We start from the raw sequence: 18,996 nt of genomic DNA on the forward strand, positions 1-18,996 counted from the left end.
ATCAGAAGTCTCTCCACCAGATAGGACTTCCCCTGTCATGTCAACATGAAAGAGCTGGATCAGTTTGATGAATTTTGCTGGGCAACCGAGCTTGCTGAGGATCACCCACAATGCATCCCTGTTCACTGTGTCCAACGCCTTTGTCAGGTCTATGAAGACAATGTAGAGACTCAGGTTCTGCTCAAGGCATTTTTCCTGCATTTGCCTCACCGTGAAGACCATGTCGATGGTGCTGCAGTCTGGTTGGAAGCCACACTGTGATTCAGGCAGGTTCTGCTCTGAAACAGATGACAGGAGTCTGTTGAGTATAACACGGGTGAGGATCTTTCCGGCAGTGGAGAGTAGTGAGATGCCTCTGTAGTTGTCACAGGCTGCTCGTGAGCCTTTGTTCTTGTATAGGGCTACGATGGAGGCATCTCTGAGTTCTGGGGGCATGTCTTCCTCTTCCCATATTCTGGTCAGCACTATGTGGAATGCCTGGAGCGCCTTTCCATTTAAGGCCTTGTACACCTCGGTTGGGATCCCATCTTTACTGGTTGCCTTGCCTGCACTCATTTGTTGAATGGCTTTTTGGACTTCCTCTATTGAAGGAGGGACGTCTAGTTGTTCAATGGTGCGGTTTTGGGGGATCTGGTCAAGGATGCTTTGGTCGACTGAAGAGGGTCGGTTGAGAAACTGACTGAAGTGTTCTTTCCACCTGTTGCTGATGCCTTTTTTATCTTTTATGAGAGTGTCACCATCAGAAGATAGCAAGGGAGTGGTGGTGGGTTTTAATAGCCCATAGACAGTCTTGAGGGCACTGAAAAATTGTTTGTAGTTTTTCATATCAGCAAACCGCTGGATTTCTTCTGCCTTTTTTTCCCACCATCAGTCTTGCATCTTCCTGATCTCACGCTGCGCCATGGCTTGGAGAGACCTGAATCTGTCCTTTTTAGGAGCAGAGTTTGGGTTATTTTGCCACTCCATAAAGGCTTTGTTCTTCTCGCTCAATAGGTCTTCAATAGCAGTGTTATTCTCCTCGAACCAGTCCTGATGGTTGCGTTGTTTGGGGCCTAGGACTGCCTTTGATGTTTCCTTCACTGCAACTCTGAACTGGTTCCATTTCTTGGTTGAGCTTCCAGTGAGTGGTCCCTTGGCAGACAGCTTGTGGTCCAGGCAGGACTGGAACATTTGCAAATAAGATGGATCTCTAAGACGACTCACTTTGTAAAATGCGCTAACTGTCTGGGCGCAATTTGGATGGCGAGGCACAATGCACATTTGAAGAGTCGCTCTAACCAATCGGTGGTCTGTCCAGCATTCAGCTCCTCTCATGGCTCTGGTGATCTTTACATCCTGGATGTCTCGCCGGCGTACAATGATGTAGTCAATGAGATGCCACTGTTTTGATTGTGGGTGCATCCACGTTGTTTTATATTTGTTGGCCTGACTCCTGAGAAGGCCAGTTGGGAATGGAGGGTTCTGGAATTCGGATTATTGTCGCCATTCCCCCACTGAGTCCCGCTAGGACTCTGAGGTTAGTTCTAGTGCTGGCCTCTGTGGTTAATCAGCCTGCCAGGAGGATGAGTACAGGCTGCAAGGAAGTGAGCCTGGCAGGGAAGGAGCCCCCGGACCCCTGGGATTTCGTTGGGATAACGAAGCGCTGAGGAGGAGGTTCACTTTCCTACTCTTGAAGAGTTTCCTGGTTTCCATGGATAACAAACTTGCCCGCGTCACGTAGCGAGCACTTGTCCTGGGCTGGACAGGAACGAGGTCTTCTTGACTGAAGATGGCTTTCTATCTGCTACGGGAGTATGAGATCTTCTTACTGCTCTTCTTAACCATCCACCTGGTTTAACACAAAAGGAAACTTTGGCTCCTTGGCCAGTGCAGAGACTTGCCCACAGTCACGTAGCCCGTCTGGGCAGCGCCAGGTCTAGCCCAGACCTTCCAGTCCACCATCGCACATTCACCCTGGGCAAGCGATGACAGCCGGGCCTCCTGCTTTTCCACGCCCCGCCTTTGTCACTAACAAGATGTGAATTGGGCACGTTCTTCATAATTCTCCGATTAGCAGTTTATCCAAACGGCGAAATGTGTTCTGTAAGCATTATGACTGAAGGAAAAAAGGGGCATCGAGGCCTGAGAGGATGGCTCAGGCTTCTTCAAACAAAACCAGTCTTCTTACTGCTGAAAGAAACCAATATTGTCAAATAGTCCTCCCCAGCCTCAAACTGCTGTGCGCTCCTCCATCTGCCTGGAGGTACTCAGCATCCTCTTAGCTCTTCAGTTCCTCCCACTCCCAAGGGACTCCTTAATCATCTAGACTAGGTTCTAGTGGACACTTAAATGGCTGCACGAATCTTCCAGGCATTTGAAAATGAAGTTCTTCACTTCTCATTCCAAGATGTAACACCTCTGTTCTCTCCTAAAAGCCAATTCTGGCTGCCACAAACAGGTGAGAGATGCTGAGGTGAGGAGGCTCTCCCAGTTCACCCTTGAAATAACATCTCCCCTCATTGCTTCACTTGGTGGCTCTGAAGAGAAGCCTGATTTCACATTTCTAGGACATCTAAAAGAGATGATTAGAACATCGTCTGGGGTCATTGGAGCTTCTCTAGGGAAGTGGCCCACTGGCTTAGCTGGAAGCTGCCCCAGTTCCCTCTGCCCTGTCTGCTCTTCTCCCGCTCCTGCTACTGGTCCCTTCCACCTACCTGTCTCGATTCCTTTAGGCTTCCTGGGCCATCAGCTGGGTTATCTTCACAGCATTCCTGCCCCCTTCTGAAATATCCCAAAGCTTTGTAGCCATCTTCACCTTCTTCACTGCTCTCCAGCTATTGCCCACTCTCCGTTTGGTCCTCTGGCTTCCCTGAATACAGAGCCCTGCAGTCAATTCTAGCTGTGTGTATAGGGTTGGAAACCCCAAGAAAGAGCCTGCAGAGTTGAGCCTGGGGATGGTGCTCCAGGAAGCCTTTGGAGACAGCCAACAGCTTCCTGTAGTGCTCAGAGGGCCTCCACCTCCCCAAAAGGTAGAGTTTGTCTCCCTGACCCAGTCCTAATCTAGCCTTAGTCAAATCCGAAGTGGTTATCAATCTATTTCAATGAACTAACAATCTTTGTTCATACCTGTTTCTACTCCCCTGTCTCAAAGGCCCAACAAGGATTACTTCCTTACCTTCTACCCTCCCAATGACCAAAGCCTTGGCTGATTTCCTCTAACCATATCATAGTCATAGTTCTTGAGGAGTTTTCACTAAATGGCCCAGAGTTTAAGCCTGAATCCTGGCCAAAGCCAGACCAGATGGCGAATTAGCTACAAATGTGATGAATGAATTGAGCATCTGGTTTCAAGAGCCCCCTGAACGAGGTTAAGGCCAGGAATTTGTAACAGGAGAGAGCTGGGGACTCTGGGCCCGAGATGAAGCTGAATTTCCCAGGAATATTTTCATACAGCAAACCCACTCAGAATGTTGTTTCAGATGGAAGCGAAACCCATCCCTGGGCCTTATAGTTCAGCAAAAATCCATCCTGAGCAGAATATTGTGTTACTTAAAGAAGCAAGTGTTATGGACATGAAAAGTCATCACAATTAATTTTTCAAGAGTCTTAACAAGAACATTTGATCCCATGCAAGCCAATAGTCAAATGTCAAAGAGAAATAAGTGACTTGTTTAATTCTCTTTCAGGGACATTTATGGAGCGCCAAAATCATTGGCCCCAAAGAAGAATTTCAAGCTATTGAATCTGACTCTTAATGTCTCGTGTTCCACTTTAGGCTTTAGAATGGGACACAGGAGTCGCCGTTTGAAGACCCAAGAGCATCTTTTGAGATAACAAATGGAAACAATTTCCTGAAATAAGAAATATCTGAAATACGCATGTGCAGTTCATCTATGAACACAGAAACACAGAAAATCTTCAGATTAGGGCGAGATAATACATCTTTCTCCTAGAATTCTGAAGCATTTCTGAGTGAAGAAATAAAGGAGCAAAGCTTAATTCTTTCACAGAGGAATCTATGTCTAATTTGACTGATTTCTTCAATATTATTTCATTCATCCACTGTCTATTTATTAGAGGATAAAGTCATAGCCATACTGGGAGTTCGGAGGGCTTTGCCCCTTTTGGAGATGCTTTTACCTCAGCTAGGAATTCCTACCTGAGTACTCCAATTACTTGCATTTTTATCCATCCCATAATTTGGAAGGGTGGTTATCAATTCAAAATTCTATTGGTGGAGGACGAGTGGGGATTAATTCAGGTTTTTCCTGGTTATTTACTCTATCAAACCAAATGACATTTCTTAGGTTTCATTCAGGCTGGATTATAAGAATTTCTCCGAAAAATATTTTTCTCAATCTTTCAACTTCAACTTGCCACCTTTTCTTAAGGGAAAAAAAAGAGCTGGAAGAAATCCATTCCTGAAAACACACACTTCAGTGTGTCTGCTTGTTCCAAATTATGGCATCCTCTCTAGAAATGTAAACTGGGGTGCTGAGCAAAAACAAAAGCCAGCAGCGTGGCATGGCGACGTTTTCGACATCGTGCAATGCTTTAAGAAAACAGAAGCAAATACCAGAGGATTATAAGCAGCATGGGTGTCAGGATTCTGTACCATTCTTCACATAAAACAAGTCCAGCTCAACATTGCTTTATATATTCTAAAAATCAACAAATTAACAAACCGCAAATAATGCTAAGCCATCTCGTCAGCCTGATAATATCTTCTCTATGTAAGTCTCTAAACAAGATTACATTTTCAGCCATATTTTATTTGCCTTTTAGTAGAATTATGATAAAATCAAATCTAGCTAGATTACAAAAGATCATCATTTTTATAGTCTCAGAACACATCATTGTCATAAATCAGACTAAATGTTGGAGCAGATAAAATTGCATCCTAGCAAGAACTTTAAAAAATATTTCCTAAAATGGCAGGATTAGTTAAAAGATTTTTCCTTTACTTCTTTATTTCTTTATTGTTCCTTTTTTCACTGGAGCCTTACAAAATATATGCCTTAATGATGGGAGAAATTTTGCTCTGCTCTGAAGGAAACATATACGAATGTTTTTCTTAAAATAGCATCAATCTTTTTCCTTTTAAAATAACTTAGTTTGTCTGCCTTTCCAGGGTAGTTAGTTAAAACTGATAGGTAGGAAAGCAACTTTAGAAGAAATATAGTCAAGGAAGTACTGCCAAAAAAAAAAAAAAGCACTGGCTCTAGATTGAGAAGAGGAGAAGAGGTTGGGATCCTGGGATCAGACCCCAGGCTCTAATGTTGAATAGCCAGGAACTCTGCACTTATAAAATGAGGGCACTGGAGTAAATGGCCTCAGAGAGCCCTTCCAGCCCCAAAGTTATGGATTCATGAGCCTTATTTCAAGATCAAGGTGACAAAAATACTAAGTAAAATCATTACTACATTAAAATGCTCACAAATTAAGTTTAAACTGCAAAGTTATTGATTTAGACATTTAAGAAAAGTCAAGTTTCTATGCATTGTCTATACCCATGATGGAGAATCTATGGCACAGGTGCCAAAAGTGGCATGTAGAGAGCTCTCTGTGGGCATGTGCACTGCCCTTCCCTCCCCAGTTTGTTACTAGAAAGGCAGAGGGGCGTGGGCAGAGCTGCTTCCCTCCCCTTCTCCATACTGGCCTGAGGATATTTTTCACATCCCCTGCCCTTCTACCTAGCAGCCCAATGGGAGCATTCTGGAAGTAGGGTGGGAGGCTCACAGGTGGCAAAGTTAGAGGGGAATAGAGCACTTGGACCACTCCCCTTCCCCCTTTCATCTGTGCTGAGGACATTGTTTCACTTCACCTGCCCCTCTGCCCAGCAGCCCAATGGGAGTGCTTCCTCCATGCCCTGTGTGTGGTAAGGGGTGGAGGTTGCACCAGCACTTGGTTGGGGGGGGGGGCATGGCACATAGCCTCTAAAAGGTTCACCATCACCAGTCTATGCTATCAGCTAGTAGAAAAGATATCATGGTACTATTGGAATAATTTATTTTTTATTTTCTCCTTAGTCTTATTGAATCATAAAATGTACAACTTGCAAGGACCTTAGAGAGCTTATTTCTCTGGGATTCAAGGAATTTTGAGGCCATAAGAATGCTGGTGGTGATGAATTAAGCTAGTAGACTGTATAGGTGCAAATGATTCTTTCATATGAAGATGATCCACAGAGCCAGCAACAATATACAGGTGTGTTAAAACAGTTGGCCTGGGCTTCTTAAGCAGGAGATCACTCAAACAGGCAGCTGTTGGATTTAAATGAATAACTCCAGGTTCTTATTTTCCATAGAGTTTATTAATAATCATTTGAAAAAAAAGAAAGGAGCTATATAAGATTTAAACCCAGTATAACCTAACTCTGAGCATGTGTTTCTCCACATGGCTGCCTCACTTAACCATGGTCCTTCTCCACTGCCTCCTCACCTTTATCCTTTCTCTTGACCTGGACTGGTAACCTTCAGTTCTAGGTCATATTCCTAGGGCTGTGACCTGTGACCTCTGTTTGGAGTGTTCATGTGACGTCCAGTCATGCAGCGAGGTGGGGGACAAGCTGGGGGGAGGGGAGCGGATTCTATCTGCAGTATCACCACAATCTCTGACACTGTGAGCTTGACTTGACATTAATAACTCAACAATCCAGACTTTTTTAAAAAAACTTAAACCCTAAAGTTTGCAAGTTTCATTAGGAGAGTCAGAACTCTTCTCCAACTTACTGTTTACCAGTGTCAGGATAGCAGCTGATCAATTGTGAAATTTAGATTACTCCACCCTACTTAGATCTTACTTTATGGAGAAGATGAAATTGCAATCTCCTGATTGAACAATGAAGGTACTTAGTTCTTTATAGTGAAGCTAGAACTTTAAGCTAAGTCTATTTTTAGATCTTAATACAAAAAGGTGTTAAATAAATATAAAGGGTAAATTAATCACAAAAAGGTCAAGTAACTAACAAAAGGTGAATTTAACAAAGAAGTGTTAAGTAACTCAAAAGATATAATCTAATCAAAGAAGATGAGAACTAAAGAGTGGGCATTTAGAGGAGGGGACACAAGGGTAAAAGGTCTATATATTTGGCTCACTTCCTCTCTCCGGGACCTTTTGGTGATGGAGATTTGGCTGGTGGCAGAATGCTGGGCCTTTCAGCATCTTAACGTGGCTACAAGCTATTGTCCAGTTTGGTGGTGAGTTTCTGACTAAGTTTTTTCTCCTTTACTTTCCAAACTTATCCTCTTAGAAACCTCTAATCTCCTTCAGAGACCTAGTGGCAGAGATCTTGAACTCCCCCTGGCACAGGCCAGGTGGGAGAAAACCTATACCCCCTTCCCTCTTTAATCTCTTCTGGGTGTGTCATATGACACAGAGCTCTCCTCTGCCACCCCCAAGGTAACTGTAATCCTCTTAAAAGCAGGTGGTAGGCAAATTCAGCCTGTGGAGGACCGTTTGGTCCAAGATTTTTCTGTTCTTCAAGTTGTTCATAATTTCTGATTTTTGTAGTAATTTTATTTCTGCATTTTCCTTGATATAGAATGAACTAGTTTGAATGAGTTATAAGGCCTTAAAGAGCCAGTGAATGGCTTGGTGTGGGAGTGGGGAAGGGGAGACGGCAGAAAGACAGAAACAGACAAGCAAAGACACACAAAGAAACATAGACAAAAAGAGGTGAGAGACACAGAGAGAAATAAAAAATATTGTTAAAATGCTCTTTCTGGATTATTGAAGCAATAAAGAGAAAAAACCAAGTATCCCATTCCTCCTTCGACTGAGGACCTGGTCCATATGACAGAGGTTGAAATGGGTTTGGTTTTCTATTTCTCCTCAATAGAAGAAAAGATAAATTGCATGGCTCCCTGCCCCTAAAGACAGAAGGGTTCAAGGGGCTCCATCAGGTAAAACTTGTCCTAATAAAACAGTTTTAATTTCCAATATGGTAAATTATCATCGATATAACCCACACAAACAAAAGTACTTGGGAAGGAGGCTTAATCATTTTTAAGAGTGTAAAGGAGTCCTGAGACCAAAAAAAAGGTTGAGAATCACTGCCCTTGGGTATTGATTCCTGGGTAAATATATTAAGGTAAAGTGACCTGCTTAAACATTTTTAAAAAGGAAAGCTTTCTCAACAAAATTCCCTCTAATCATTGTCCCTTTTCTTTTTAAACGTGGTTGCTGAGAATAGGCAGTGATTTAGAGGGTCACTCCCCAGGGCAGGCTAAAGTAAGAACTGGGAATAAGTAAACATGCCCACATTCCAAAGGTAGAGGGTCATCCCAAAATGGGAATAGTCTTTCACAAGGAACCTTGCTTGACAGCACCACCTACTAGTTATAGTGGTAGAAAAAATGTTTTCTAAGCAATAAAATGGAAAAGGGAATGTTTAGTCAGTCAACAAGCATCTATTAAGTCTTTTCTTTGCACTAGATATTAAGCTAAGTGGTTTAAACCACTTAAGAAAATAATGCAGAAATGCAATGTGCTAATTACCAATTATTCTCATATATTCATTGAAAATGAGTGTAGTCGTGTAAAACCCAGCGGAATTGCACGTTGGCTATGGGAAGGGCTGGGGGAGGGGAGGGAAAGAATATGATTCTTGTAACCAAGGAAAATGTTCTAAATGGACTCATTAAATAAAATTTTCCCCAAAAATGAGCATAGTAAAAGCTATACTTCGTCACATTACTACATGTTGAAATGAATCGGTTTTTTCTTTAATCTATTGTTTGTTTCTTTAGATCTGTTTTTTCTTTCTACAAGCAGGTTTTTTCCTGTTTTTATCCTTTGGTAGAAGGGGTGGCTTGCTGCAAGGGGAGGAATGCATTTGGAAATGAACATGATTCCAAAATAAAAGATTTTAATTAAAAAAGTAAAGCTTCCATAAGCAGTTAGCTCACTAATTCTCAATGCTCTTCCGCTTTGTTAGTGGAACTTGCTAGTCACAGAAGACATTGTTGGGTTGCTTGTTTTGTGGTAGGCTGACGATGACCCTAAAATTCATTTCTGCTCCGTGAAAGTCAAATGGAAATGAAAGCTCCCAGTGGAAACCCTGATTGTAAACTCGGAAACTTTTCAGAAGGAAAGGGAGCCCACCTCTCTGCCTCGCCGTCTCCTCCGGAATATTTCCAGGTGTTTTGTGGGGAAAAGAGGGGGAAAGGCAGTGCGGATTCCTTGAGTAGAGAGTGCTGGGGAAATGGTCCTCTCCCTTCATCAAGAATGAGAGACATTCCCGAGACATTGACCATATTTCTATGGAGTCTGTTTTGGAGAAGGCGCGTTCGGGTGTTCTGGGAATGATTTCACTGTCTCTGGGATGGAGAGGGCGGTTTTCTTTTTGTCTAGGAATGGTGGGCTAGTTAACACTAATGACATGTAACCCATTTAATGCGTAACACAAGGGACGACATGGGAGAGAAGGGCCTGTGGAGCCGAAACCACCATTGTCCTGGGGAAGCTGATGTTCCCGAGGTTCCCGACATTCCCGTGCGCTGGGCTTCTCTGCATGCTTCCTGCATGGTGCATCCAGAAAGAAAGCAGCCCCTTCTGATGAGCCAGCGGCCATAATGAAAACCTTTCAGCTTCATTCCACATTCAAGGTGGGCCGCCGGATAACAATTTGTTTCACAACCCAAAGCTGACAGAACAAATCCACAACAACTCTGTGGCCGTGTTTACATGGGAGGCGATTGGCATCGGCAGCGCATTTCAAGTTGTGTCGAAGGTCCCTCATGCTTTTTGTAACATTTTCAAATTCATGGCTGTCTTCCAGATGACAGGAAATTCAGGTCTGCCTCCCTCCTGGGAGATCTTTATTCACAGACAAGTCAAAAACCCTTGACAAAAGGCAACCAAGGGAACTTGTTGACCTTTTAGCTGTCTGTCTAACATCAGAGCAAGTATTGCTCCCTGATAAAACAAGAAATTCCATTTAAGGGGAAATGTAGAGCGGATTGGAGGAGCTCTCATTTTATTTTAGCTGCTGGGCTGTCTTTCAAGCTGAGAACAAATATAAATTAACAAGGGCAGCGGGGCTCATTCCAAGGAGCCAATAACAACGCCAATGACAAAGAAAGTGGTCCCACCACTGGATAGTAATGACAACCTGCTGTCACTGGCTGTCACCCTGTGCACCCTCTGCCACTGCCTAGCTTATCCACACACACACACACAAAAGAACCTCATTATTGGGAGGAAATTCGACTTTACATAATTGGACGGAGAGGTGGTTTTTCCTCCCTGTCACATGTTCTTAAGAAGTATGCCATGTTTTAAATGGGGAATGCAGCTCATTGCCCCTTGTGTTGTGGGAGGAAAAACAAGAGGATTAGACTCAAATCTTTTTTTTAATATTTTCTTTCACGTAGTGACTGCAATTATGGGAAAGTCATTGAACCTATCAGAGACTCAATTTCCTCATCTTTAGAATGACCGTCAGATCCCTGGTGCTCCCTATTTCACCAGACTTTTACACACCTCAAAACACTCATTATTCCTTTTCCAGTGAACTCCAGCATATACTAAAATCTTGTTAGAAGGTGGGGGATCATAATGCTCCCGAGCCCCCACTGCCTCACTCAGACTTTCCCACTATCCGACACATATCTGGATGGCTCTCTACCAACTTCCAGGAGAGCGTCCTTCCTCGGCATGCGCCTGGCTCAGTCTTCCTCTTTACCCCAACTTCAACTTTGAGGAGACTTTCCATACATATTGATGATATTATGATGTCAAGGTAGCTAGGTGGAACAGTGGAGAAAGAGCTGGGCTTAGGGACAGGAAGACTCATCTTTCTGAGTTCAAAGCTCACTTGAGGCACTTGTTGTATGACCCTGGGCAAATCATTTCCCTCTTTTTGCCTCAGTTTCCTCAATTGTTAAATGAGCTGAAGAAGGAAATGGCAAACCACTCCACTATCTTTGCCAAGAAAACCCCATAGGCAGTCATAAATAATTGGACATGACTAAAACACAAGTCAACAACAGCTAGGATAATGTAAGAGCTATTCAGTTCTCATGATGTAATCCTCCACAAAAAGTCATACAGTTGATCTTGCCATCACCCTTAAGTATGTTCATTATCTCCAAAATAACTTTATCACATGGTAATATTTTGACATTTCATTTTGCTCTATGCCTTACAGTCCCTACTTTGCTCTCTCTCCTTCTATGACTTCCATTCCCTCTACGGCTCACATCTTGTCCTACATCAACAACCTGGCACTGGTTTACACTAAGCTCCCTTTTTAATCTTGACTCCTGAGTAAACCGGTTCAATTCTATACCAGTTCTAGTCTCTCATTTTTGCGCCTTCCCCCTCCACCTTGACCCATTACACTTTGTCCCATGCCAGGCCTGAATTATTCCCTTCGTCTGCTTCCTTTGTTTCAATAGACACATTGCTCAACAAACGTGGAGAAAATCATGAAGCCATGCCAATGACTTCACCAGAAACGTAGGCGACTTGATTGCAATTAGACCTTCACCTCGCCTCTCTCTAACTAACTCTCCAGAGCAGTCAATCCAAAGTGCTCTATCCCTTTAAGAGCTTTGAAAGCCCCCTCTTCTCCGCAGCATCTCAATAGAAGGCTTCAACTCGTACTTCACCACAAACACATGTAAGAAAGCTTTGCAACAGCTTTTCTCAATTCTATTCGAGTTTTTCACTTCTTGTCAAGTTTCAGTTGGATCTGCATAAATCTGAAAAGGACCCTATTTCTCCTCTCATTGAATCAGATGGTCCTCCCAATACTGTGTGATTCTTAACCAGGTTTCATCTTTAATTTTCCCCAGAATATCTATCTGGCATAACTGGAGGCTTTTCTCTTTTGCTGTTTTTGCTAGAATACTTGGCTACCTTTTTTTTAACCTCACTCGTGCTATATGGTTGCCATGCTTCCTCCTCTAACTATATGTTTCCTTGGTGATGCCATGCATTCAAGTCATCTCTAGTATAGTAGGAGCCTGGACAGGCTCCCAAGACCATTTAATGGTGTTGCTTTTGGAGAGCATCATGCCACCTGTCCTACCTCTTAATTCACTCCACTTGTCATCCCCGCCTCTAGTTCTCTCTGTGTACTTGGCGGCTAACTAACGGACTAAAGAAGGATTAAAAGATGAAGGTGGTCAGAGATTCTTTCCAGAACTCCAACTTCTTATAGGCCACTTCTTTGAATTCCTGATCTGGTAACTGAGGAAAAGTAGTTGCATTTTATATCCCTTTTGTTTTTGGTTTGCATGACTTTAATGTTCAGGTTAAAAAGTGCCTAGTTTTCATTGGGTTTTATGGCACATAAGTGCCGTCTTCATTTTTAGAAATCCTGGATGTCTTTTTTTAAACCTTGAACCTTCCGGCCTAAGACAAATGTCCGACACCATTCTCTCTCTTTTTTATTTGTCTGTTTTTATTTGTCTGTTACATTAAAATGCCAAGTTAAAAAAACTGCCAAGTAAACTCCCTCTCCTCCTTCCATCCCCATTAAAAAAGGCATCATGTGACAAAAAGATATTGTGTCAAGGAAGTTCATTCCCTTCCCCTCCTGAGTAGCTTGACCTGTCCATCAAACATTCCTGGCATAACACAGTTGCACCAGGGTTTTATGCCATTTTCCAAGCTCAGATCAAACCGGATACACGACCTAGGCATAAAGGGAGATATAAACAAATCAGAAGAGGGAACATATTACCTACCAGATTTATAGATAGAATATAGATAGATAGATAGATAGATAGATAGATAGATAGATAGATAGATAGATAGATAGATAGATGGATGGATGGATGGATAGATGGATAGATAGATAGATAGATAGATAGATAGATAGATAGATAGATAGATGATAGATAGATAGATAGATAGATAGATGGATAGATAGATAGATAGATAGATAGATAGAATAATTTATGAATAAACTATAGATAGAAAACATTGTGAGATGCAAAATCAATTGTTTTTAATACATTAAATTGAAATGGTTTTATACAAACAAAACTAATGTAGCCAAGATTAGAAGGGAAGCAGTAAGTTACAGGAAACTTCTATATACAGTTTCTCAGATAGAAGTCTCATATCTAAACTAGATAAAGAACATTGTCTAATATATACGAATAGGAGCCATTCCCCAATTGATAAGTGGTTAGCATTCTCTTTAATAAGCTTTTTAAATCCTTTAATTCCTACATATCCCCCGACACCATACTACTATACTTGAAATCTCTCAGTTGTCAGACTCAAGTTTAAATTAGTTTGACTTTGTACTTCCAAGGGCTTCTTGGGAGAAACCTGAAGGGTGAGAGGGAAAGAGAGGGAAGAAAGGCATAAAAATTGAAATAGGGCTTTGTCTATTCTTTATAACTATTTCAAATCTTTATTTAGAAAGTAGTTATAAAACCTTGCATGATTGGAAAGCATTATAAATAATACCAGGGGAGAAGCTTATTTGAATGAAATATATACTTCAAAAACTAATGTCCTCATGGGGGATATTTTCTACCCTTTTCCATATTTCTCCTTCTCAGTCTCCGTACTACCATTCATTTTAGCCATAACATCCATGAAAATGAAGATAATATTTTATTCTTTTTCATATTCCCCCATAGGGTCTAGCAAGTACCGTGCCTTACACAGTAAGCTAACACTCAATAAATACTTGCTGAAATAATAAATGAATGAATGAATGAATGGATTTCACCTTTCTAATATGTCCTTCTATTTACCTATAAATGATAAAGGAAGTTGCTAGACAAAAGGAACGTATCTATTCTCTCATAACCCACAAATTATTCACATTTCATTCTTAGCCTCTTTGCAACACACACACACACACACACACACACACACACACACACTCCCATTCACTCCTCTGATCTCTGCCCTATACATAGAAATGTGAAAATGAATTCAGGTTAACACAAGCATGAAGTGTCATTCTCTCTTATACCTCACCTTCTTCCCTGCAGCTGGAACTATTATGGAGGACACCCAGACCCCTGGTCCCATGTAAGGCCTATTGAACACAGTCTAAGCACATGTGTCTTAGCCAGAGTAGAGAAAGGAACGAAAGCAAGCTCCTTCTACATTGGCATACTTACATAAAGTCTCACTAACAAGCACAGCTAGAGCAGGATCCTTTTCTCTGCCTAGCAAATTCCATTCAGTGAATTTCCACTGAAATATATTAAGCACTACTGTGTGCAAGTCACTGAACTAGGAACTAGGCGTGCAAAATGAAAAAGTGCACAATCTGCCATGAAGAAGCTTAGAGCTTCATTGGACAATCTGATGGCACACACTCTCCAATTCAAAGCCAAAGACCAAGTCCCGTACCCTGCAGAAGAACGTTATGGACTTCATTCAGAAGCTCCATATTGAATTGTATCTCCACCATAGATGACCTCGACCCTGGTCACTTAGAGTCACTTTAAACTCTCTGAGCTTCAATTTCTTTATCTGTCAATGACGACTCTAAGAGAAGCACCATTCAGTTCATGAGCTTAGGAGACACCTAAGTCTTGGGCTGGTAATAAGGAAGAATTAAATTTAATTAAAGAATCCAGTTTTAAACATTGGGCGAATCACTTAAACTCTGTTGTGTTCAGATTATTCAACTATAGATGGGACTAATGATAGCACCTCCCGTTGTAAGAATGAAATGAGATAATATTTGTGAAGTCTTTAGCGCAGTGCCTAGCATAGGGTAGTCAGTAAGTGTTTGTTAAAGTCCTTTTAATATATGAAAAAGATATTTGAAAACTGACTGGCATTCTGGGATTTGTGACTCATGGGGACAAGCATTCCTTCTCATCTTGAGATATTTGGACTAGTGTGATCTTTGAGCTGGGAAAGAGTCTGGAATCACATAGCCCCTGGTTTCCTCTTAAAGGGATACAAAGAGCAAAGGAGGTCACCCTCAGAAGCTGGGTTTATATGAGTTGAACAGCAAGAGCCCCAGTGAAGGGAGCATCCTGAGCCCTTAGACCTAGTCTTAATAAACTGAGGTGGAAGAACCAATTGGGAACCAAGGGGGTAAATGGTTTGTCAGAAAGAGGAGAGCTCAAATATAGAAAAGAGCTAAGAAATCACAATGGGTCATCATCTATCATATATCTGCAGGTTGTTGTTGTTGTTCAGTCAAGTCCAATTCTTTGTGACTCCATTTTGGGCTTCCTTGGCAACGATTCTGGAGTGGCTTGCCATTTCCTTCTCCAGTTAATTTTACAGATGAGGAGCTGGGGCAAACAGGAAGTTAAGTGATTTGTCTGGGGGTCCCAAGCCAGTAAGCATTCGAGGACAGCTTAGAGGCCGTGATAATGAGTCTTCCTGACTTCAGGCTTGGCATTCTTCCACTGTGCCACCTAGCTGCCCTGTCTCGCCAAATAGCTTGTAGCAAAGAAGTTGAACAGGGGCTTCAGGTTGCATTCACCTCTTCAAGGACTAAAAGAATTTACAAAAAGTACCCTTTCCCCATTTTTCCCTCTTGCATATCTGGCAATAAGTGTTATTATCGTCTTCTTATTTCTTTTAAGATTTTGTCTTTATCCTAATGCTGCTTCATGCTATTAAAAATGGTCAATTACTCATATTTTATATCTACATATTTAGTATATCCTAAGAAAGGAGAAGCCTAGGATTTAGTTTAAAATTATACAATATCAATATACAACAACAATCAAATATACAATCAATTATACTAACAGAAAGTTCCATTTTTCTCTGAATGGTAGGAATTTTCCTACTGGGTCTAAGCTGTTATCATTTTATTAATAAATTTGTGCCTGATATGAATTCAACAACATAGCAAGGAGGGGAGCAGCTAAGTGGCTCAGTGTAATGAAAGTCAGGCCTGAATATCAGAGGTTGTGGGTTCAAATCTGGCTTCAAACATTTCCTATCTCTTTGACGCTGGACAAGTCGCTTAACCTTCATTGCCTACCCCTTACTGCTCTTCTGCCTTGGAACCTATACACAGTATTGATTCTAAGATGGGAGATAAGTTTAATATATACATATATATTTAATAATAAATGTATATCAAGGAAAGTGGCCACATGCCCGTGAGCATCATCATATTATTGCGAGGCTGTTGTTTGTCCTTCCTTTTCAAAGAGGACTAATGAAATCATGATGTTTTGACTTGTGCATGAATCGAATTGAAGGCAAAGTTACACAGAATTGTCAGCCTCACTCTCTCTTTCAGAGTCATCAATGTCCAGTGGCAAGACAAAAGTCAGGACTACTGTTGACGGTCCAGGATGTCGTGGATGGCTTTGTCATCTTCCGTATCTCACTGAGCTCTGCTTCTGCTTCAGTCACCTTCATGGTTAGGGTAACAAATTGTTCTCACCTGCCCAGTCCACCAGGGGAAGGAAGTCTTCATTGCTAGGCTAAAAGAAGCTAATTAATAATTGCTAACATTTAGGTGGAACTTTAAAATGCCTCATTTCATTTGATCCTCATTTTACCTCTTTATTATGGGTGCTCTTATTACCCTCGTTTTGTACAGAATAAAACTGAGCAGTTAGGTGAGTTGTCCAGGATCCCATAGCTAGTAAATGTCTGTCAATTTTTGCCTCCAAGTCAAGCATTCTCTCTTCTATGTCCTCTAGCCTCGTGGATGAGAAAGAAGGGGGACGTGAAGGAGAGGACATTGACCAAAGAGAAAATCACACCATGAACTATCCCTACAGGAAGAGATCTCTGGAGAATATTCAGTCCTGGTCCTCTCTAGAAGGGGGGAGGCATTAGGAGGGGGTTGGTAGCATCTAAACCATTGTGTTCTCCACAGTGGCACCTGTGCATTACACATGGAACCTAAGCATCTCTAGTTCCCTTAGATGTGTGACAGTAAGTCAAAATCGATACTAATGTCGGAATTAGTCAATTGATGTTGGCATTCGTAATGTTGGATTGCTAACGTCCAGCATGTATTTAGGAATTAAATATTACATTTGGGGAAGCCGTGTCTCTGTGGAAGTAGAATTAATAATGACCCTTCTCCACGTCTCCTGCCCACAACCCTGATTCTTTCTCCCATTAAATGTTACTAGCCTTCAACTAAACCCTCTGTTTTACAGATAGATTGCGTTGTCTTTGTGACTGTGTTTCTGTTCTTCATTCCCAGTCATTTACTCCAGTAAAAGAAAGATCTTTCCCTTCTAGTGGTCCAGTGGTGGTTAACATTGGCAATTAGATGGCTTAGTCCATTTCAGTCTCTAGACAGAACTTACTGATTTTGGTAACCCTTATGAAATATAATCATCTATTTATTTTTCATTTTCTCTTTGAAGGAAAATCATTTTCAAAATACTAATTGAATTTAAGATTAAAGAAGGAAATAAATCTTATTTAAAAGCCAGTGGCCCTGAAAAAAGTTTTATACTATTTACTCATATATTGTCTTAGCAGTATTATATGTAATGTAAAAATTAGAATTAACTAAATCTCCAATAAGGAAATGGTTAAACAAATTATGGTATATTAATGCAATGGAACATTACAATACAATTAAGATATGGTATAAGGAACTGAAACAAATTTGGAAAGCTTTTTATGAAGTGAAACAATGTAAAGGGGAAACAGTAGAAAATACTAACCATGATCTTAGAAAAGGAAAAATGAATAGACTAAAATAAAGAATTCCGATGCAGACAGAGAAAGTGAATAAAAAGTTATGGTACTTTGTATACTGAAGTTACTTAAACCATAAATAGTTGTAAATCCAGTTTAATTGGTTGTATTTCAGGTTCAGTTTTTAATAAGCAAAAAAACTCTAACATTGGTAGTAACTAGTTTTATGTCTAATTGAATAGATGCAATACTTATTGAACACTCAGTGAAAAATGTCTGACCCTATGGCATCTCACTAGTTAAGGACCCAAAAAAATCACTTAGATTTTACCAAGTAAGGAGAACATTTTTTTAAAAAGAAAGAATCTTTTTGTGGAATTAAGTGCTTTCTCTTTTAGTAGCTCATTTCACTGCATGAAAAGAGCATTTCTTTAAAAGGTTGTAGTGATCACATTTTTGTATTAATTTAGTTTTCATATCTTGTACCTAGGACCATTCTATTTTGAATTTACTAATTATATCTGACCATCATCCAAAGAAGTTGGAATTTGAAATGTAGGAGGTTGAAGAAATAGTATAAATCTCCCCCCCCCCCAATTTTTTTCTCCTCATAAGAAAAAAACAAAAAAATTTTTACATAGAAATATTTATTCAATGAGGATGAGAGAAAGAAAGAGAGAGGGGGGGGGATTATTGCGAGGGGGGAGAGAGAGAGAGAGAGAGAGATTTGGAGAGTGAGAGTTATTTGTGTAAAAGGGTCCCTTGTGAGGCAGCAAAAGGGCAGAGAGTATGGAAGAAGGAATTGAAAACACAGACCTGTCAAGTTCCACTGAGCCATCAAGTGATTCAGGTAAATGCTGGTAAATAATAGAGCTCTTTCTGTTTCATATATAAAATGCTAGGAAGAAGTTGGTAGAGACCCAGAAAGGGGGTTGGGAGTGAGGCAAGGACTGAAGGGGAGGAACAGGATTGAACATGATTAGTACCATCTATTTCTATAAAATACTTTCATTGCTCTAAAATTAAGACAACGATAACTGACAGTTGAAGTCACTGAAGCTTGGAATTGATTAAACCCTGACTGAATATTTCATGCTCCCAAAGAGGGCTTCTCATCACCAAGAAGGAACCGGATCCCCTTGTGGGAGGCTGTGCCCTCCGTAGCCCTTGTGGGAGGATGTAGCTTTTTTCAGTAGCTGTTTGAGTGTATTAAACATGCACTGTTGACCCGTAATGATCAAGTTTAAGCAGCTGCTTCGAATTCAGTTCACAGACCTCGAGCTAAAAGTGGAAAGTGCCCTTTCAAAATGGTTGGTACACTAGGAAAAGACAAAACACATTGTCATATGGCGGATACAAAAGTGGGTCAAGTGGCCCCCTCAGAACCATCTGTCTCAGCTTTCTAGTCCTTGAAACAGAGCATCTTCTGAAGACAGTGGAGGA

General features: G+C 41.1%; 1 long non-coding RNA gene across 1 annotated transcript in view; it reads right to left on the bottom strand.

The window, feature by feature from the left end:
* Positions 1 to 12,400: 12,400 nt before the first annotated feature.
* Positions 12,401 to 18,996, bottom strand: part of LOC100617824 (uncharacterized) — an 83,631-nt gene continuing 77,035 nt past the window's right edge. The window contains exon 6 of the long non-coding RNA XR_008913396.1: positions 12,401 to 12,625. This is a non-coding gene — a long non-coding RNA (uncharacterized LOC100617824). The remainder of the gene's footprint in view (positions 12,626 to 18,996) is intronic.

Source organism: Monodelphis domestica, chromosome 7 (assembly GCF_027887165.1).
Source record: "Monodelphis domestica isolate mMonDom1 chromosome 7, mMonDom1.pri, whole genome shotgun sequence".
Taxonomy (NCBI): domain Eukaryota; kingdom Metazoa; phylum Chordata; class Mammalia; order Didelphimorphia; family Didelphidae; genus Monodelphis; species Monodelphis domestica.